Below are 6,000 nucleotides of genomic sequence, written 5' to 3' on the forward strand. Positions count from 1 at the left end.
GAATGTCATATTTGTCCACATATGCGAAAGCAGTATGGGCCGTTGCCTTTTGGTGGCCTGATATGTACTCCGGTAGATGCAAAAGCAAATGAACTATTGTAGGATCTAATGCAGTTCATAAAGTTTTTACTTTCAGGCACATCGTTAGTTAGAAGCTTCTGTAGATATTCAGGATATGAATGTAAAGAAGGCAGTCTAATCTGACCCTTTTGACAACAACGTGTAAATTGATTATTTGTATTGCCAGTTGTTTCTTCAGGGAAGTTAAGTGAATGACAATGATTGCAAATGCCATTCATTAATCCCAATGAATTTTCCTCAATAGTGCACTCATTATTGAACGCGTTGTCAGCCAAGTGGCGCAAGCGTTTAGCAGGTGTCTGGCGTTGATGTCCGCGACGGGCAGGTTTTGCTTGTGGCGTTTGAGAGGCGCGTTGTTGCATGTCCAGTATTTGGGACGCGCTATTTTGGAGGTGCAATCGATTCGTCTGTGCTGTGCGAAAAGTCCGTTTCAGTCTACGTCGTGCATTGTTTGTATCGAGCCTTGTCCGTTTTTGTATGTCGGTCAGTTGAGCTTTCTGTTTTTGGAGCCTTGCTTGCTTGTTTTCTGGCAGTTTATATGCGCGTTGTAGACGTCTGCGTTCATTTATGCTTTCTCTTCGCTCCCGTTTTTGTATGTCTGAGACGCGAGGTCTTTCGGTTTGAACTCGTGCCTGTTTCGATGCAGCACTTTGAGACGCGCGCTGTATGCGTCTACGTTCATTGTGTCTGTCCATTTGGGCACGTCTCTGTAACGGGGTTAGTTGAGCTTTGCGTTTTTGGAGCCGAAACATTTTTTCTCCAGGAGTTTCACAAGCGCATTGTATGCGCCGCCGTGTATTTTGTTGTTTCATGCGGGTTCGTGTGTTTGGTCCCGTTATCTGAGCCGAATCGTTTTGTACCCGTGAGCGTGTATTCATGACTTGTTTGTTCCTCAGCGTGCGAAATATGGATAAGTAATAAGGAGGATCACACTCACTGTTAATATAGAGCCTTTTCTGCAGTTGAACGGTTAATAGTGGTTTATTGTAAGGAGATCCACGTATGCTGCATAGTGTGAAGGTGTTGAGATGATGTATGTTTAATATGGACGGTTCCTTTAGAAATGGGGCTTTGGGTGTCACTTCTTATTGATATTAGTGTGTTTGTGGGTCTGATTCGTCGTTGTTGTGAACGTTTCGTGTGCCATGTCTCGTCTCTAATGGGCTTGGCGTGGCGGTCACGGCTTCTTTTTTTTGGTGCGTTAGGAGCTTGTTAAATCATCCTCTTTGTGTGGGTCCCCTTTCGTGTGCAATGGGATTCGTGCGGCGCTGTGTGGTTTTCCGGCGTCTGAGGGGGGGGGGGGGGGGTTGGGGGGGGCGCAAGCGTCTTCTTTCTTTTTGTGTGACAGGGGCTTGTTGAATCCTCCTCTTTGTGTGTGTCCCGTCCCTTGCTTGTAGGGTGGGCGGGGTGGTTTTGGGTTCTTTTTTTTTGTGTGCCGGGGGCTTGTTGAATCGTCCTCTTTGTGTGTGTCCCGTTCGGTGCTTGTAGGGGGGGTGGGTGCTTGCAGGTGGGCGCGAGAGGCTTCTTTTTTTTTTGTGTGCTAGTTTCGTGTGCAATGGGTTTCGTGCGGCGCTGTGTGCGTTGCCTGCGTTTGACTCCTTTTTTCTGTGCTGACTCCTTTTTTCTGTGGTCGCGGCGCCTCATTTCTTTGACTCCTTTTTTCTGTGCTCAGTCCTTTTTTCTGTGGTTGCGGCCGCCTCTCGCGGCGCCTCATTTCTTGGGGTGCCTGCGCAGTACGTCTTTTTGCGGCTACGGCCCATGGCCGGATGTTCCCTGTGTCCACCCAGTTTAGCATTCTTGGTTAGTAATATGGATCCTTAAAAGGACTGTTTGCCTTTGCCGCATTAGATGGAATTCTGTTTGCAACATTGCAGGATTACTGTTTTTATAGGCGCCCCTGTCCCTGGTGATGGAATGTCAGTTTATTCTATGGTTTACTATTACAATGTGCAACATCTCAGTACCACATTGCAAAAAATGCATATGCAAAACCTAGACAAAAGAAATTTAAATGGGAGAAGTTAATTTAGGTGTACCATATTTTTTTTTATTTTTTATGCATTACGTCTGCTACATATTTTTAGTATTGTACTCCTGTCACTAGTCTTCGGGTAACATGAAAGTAAGAATTTCATTGACATGACAATTAATTTCAACTTGAACTTGACTGCATGTTTTGAGACAGTGGAAGAAAAACATGGTTTATTGAGCAAATTTCAACAAACATGAAGAAGATGTGCAAACTTTAGTAAAAAGTCTTGCCAGTAAGGAATCAAACCATTTAAGTTTAGTGATAATCATGCAGCCAGTTCAGTGTGTTCATAAAAAGTAAATAAACACACTTTATTCTTCCGTAGTATTGTTTTAATAATAGAAGCACTCCAACAATGGATTCAGCTTCTGTTCTTTGTAGTAGATCTCCGAGTCTCGGATGTTGCTCACAACAAAACATACACCATTAGTACCTGGAGTGGTATCCAAGTACAAGGTCTTAGCAGCAAAAGACAACCTGTAATGAAATTAGGTATAGATAATGTCTGGCCAAAGGACAGGTGCACATGCAGAGAAGACCTGCTGTATGTAAGAGCAACTCATGTCACTGAAGAAAATGGTTTAACTGGTCTCAGACTCTTAGTAAACAAGGCAAGAGAGGAGATCAGTGCGTGAAACCTCAAAGATACAGCACACAGTGTGACCAGCCCAAGAGAGGCCAGGATAAAGAAACAGAAAGTAATGCCGCTATTCCTCAAGTCAACATACTTATCATTACTATGAATTCTTCATTCTAAGGCTAAATTTGATTATAACCTTGTACTTAGAGTGCAACAAATGTATTAGAATATGTATAGCATGTTATTGGTGTTGCTCTATCTGAAAATAAAAAATTGTGTGCTCAAAAAACATTTTGATTCACTCAGATTTATATTTGGTGTTGTTTGTTTATTTTTTTTTTTGTTTATATAAAGTATTCCTTAATATATCGATCATCTATAATCCTTGTGTTACGAATTATAAATCTTTTGTACTGTTTATTAAAGGTGTACTCCACCCATAAATGATATTTTGTTACGTGTTACTAAACCCATGTAGTTTGTAATGATGGCCAAGAAAAATATTTAATCTCATGAAAACAGAGATAACAAAGGTTCTGATATAACAGGCGCCTATGGAGACTAACACTACAACAGTAAACAATATGAAACACTTCCATGAAAAAAATCTCACGTTATTCGTATTGCATTATTGACACGTCAAGTCAATGAGTTGTATGTTCTGAAAAGTCACATATTTTTACTAACATATTCTTAAATAAGCCACTCTCATGAAAAAAGTGGAAAACACTCATACACGAAAGAGCATTTGAATTGAAGACCTTCCTTACACATTTTCATTTTTATTTCTGGCAGTGTGCTACAAACTGGAGTACCTCAGATTATTTAGTGGCAATCTGTGAAACTACACAGTTAATTGACCTTTTGCTTGTTGAAGCATCTCAGATGTGCACAAGTGCAAAGCATATTCTCTTCCTGATAACTTTTAATCTTTCATTTTACATGTCTCTCAGTGCACATTGTTATTACTGGGTTCCTATACATGTACATTCCATTCTTGTTCTCAAGACATTTCTCAGAAGTGATGTATTTAACACACTTTTATTAAAAATATATGTGGGACATTGTGAGCATATGACTGGATAAACTGCTATCATATGGATTATGTGACATGAACAGCAAAGTTTTGATATTGTTTGCTGTTGTTCAGTTTTGCTTACCTCCATGTATCATGCAGCATACACAATATATTATTGTCTTTTAAATTGTCATTGAATAGTAATGGTGTCCCTTTGGTTCAAACCCCGCATAACTTTTTAAAGGAATAAAAATGTTTGCGCGTAACTGTTAAAAGATGAATTAAAGAAAGCTTGGCACAAATGATATATTTAACAAATGATTACTCATACAAAGCTCTGGGACCAGGTTAAAAAATTTTTTTTCCAAATAATGTCAGTTAAATAGAACATCAACTGTTACCAGAATGGCACCCTTGAAAATAATGTGGTATTAAGGTAACAAGTGCCTGAATATTTTCTTTAGGAATGTTATTCCATACCGTATATGATATTCTCGGTCAGTTGAGACATACTTGTGGCCGGGTAAAAGCCATAATACTGGCTTTATGTTAACAGTGTCTCACACATGCTTGATTGGATTCTGGTTGGGGGAACTGTCTGTTAAGGCTGTATTGATGTTTTAATGAGCTTCCCTTGTTCATGACTGTATAGTGTGCTGGAAAACTCCAGTGTCAACATCCTAGAAGACATACTATTGAGTGTCATGATCAAAATTTTATTTTTGATTTTTGTAATTTCTCCTTGGCCACTAAAAATCATAGAAATTTCTTTTTATGGGTTCCAGAGGTTCAAGATTCACATATTCAATATTCAACATATTCAATAAGATGCTGCAGATGTTCTATCAGACAGTTGTGGCGAGCGCCCTCTTCTATGCAGTGGTGTGCTGGGGAGGCAGCATTAAGAGGAAAGACGCCTCACGTCTGGACAAACTGGTGAGGAAGGCAAGCTCTATTGTTGGCATGGAGCTGGACAGTTTAACATCTGTGGCAGAGCGAAGGGCGCTCAGCAGGCTACTATCAATTATGGAGAATCCACTGCATCCACTTAATAGTATCATCTCCAGACAGAAGAGCAGCTTCAGCGACAGACTGCTGTCACTGTCCTGCTCCACTGACAGATTGAGGAGATCGTTCCTCCCCCAAACTATGCGACTCTTTAATTCCATCCGGGGGGTAAACGTTAACATTTAACATTATACATAGTTATTGTCTGTTTTTCACCTGCATTATTATCATTCTTTAATATTATTTATTGTATCAGTATGCTGCTGCTGAAGAATGTGAATTTCCCATTGGGATTAATAAAGTATCTATCTATCTATCTATCTATCTATCTATCTATCTATCTATCTATCTATCTATCTATCTATCTATCTATCTATCTATCTATCTATCTATCTATCTATCTATCTATCTATCTATTTCAGTGATCATATTTTACTTTGTACTTGATACATTTTTTTTCTTATGGGTTTCACCATTTTGAGAGTTATTTATTGATGGTTAGTTACTATGCTGTTGCTAGGTAAGGTCAACCGGAAGTGTGTGGAGTGTGGTTATATAAGATTGTGAATTCTCCTGCAATACCTTTCCATTCATTCTTTGTTTTTTTCGAATGCTTGGTTAAGAATATTTCTGCATGCTTTTTTAATATGATTTACAACTTGCCTCCAGTTACATGTTCCTTTTTGTATTTGGTTATCAAACCCTTTTTTCTAGCTACATCCTAAGCACTTTTTTGCTTAACTTTTTGCAGTTTCCTTAACTTGAAGATTTTGACTTAACAATAGCTCCAGATTACAATTCTATTCAAAGTGACTCTCCTCTCCAATACATTAGAACGTTAGAACATGAGAACAGGCCATTCTGCCCAACAATCTTGTCTACTCTGTTCACCTGGATTGTCCAAAATAATATCAAATCAAGATTTCAAGGTCCCTAAAGTCCTACTCTCTGCACATTATTTGATCATTTATTCCATGTGTCTATGATTCTTTGCATGAAGAAAACCTAACCTTTGTATGAAATCTACCTTTAGTAAGATACCATCCATGTCCCCAGGTTCTTGATGCAGAGTTTATTTTAAAGCAACAACTGGTATTTACTGTACCAGGTCCTTTCATAATTTTGAACACTTCAATCATGTGCCCCCTCAATTGCTTAAACTGAAAAGGTTCAGCTCCCTCAACCTCTCCTGATAGCTCATACCTAACCAGCCTTGGACCTTTTCTAACACTGCTATGCTTTTTTTTGCAGCATGGAGAAGAAAACAGTACACAGAACTCT

This window comes from Erpetoichthys calabaricus, chromosome 8, assembly GCF_900747795.2.
Source record: "Erpetoichthys calabaricus chromosome 8, fErpCal1.3, whole genome shotgun sequence".
Classification (NCBI taxonomy): Eukaryota; Metazoa; Chordata; class Cladistia; order Polypteriformes; family Polypteridae; genus Erpetoichthys; species Erpetoichthys calabaricus.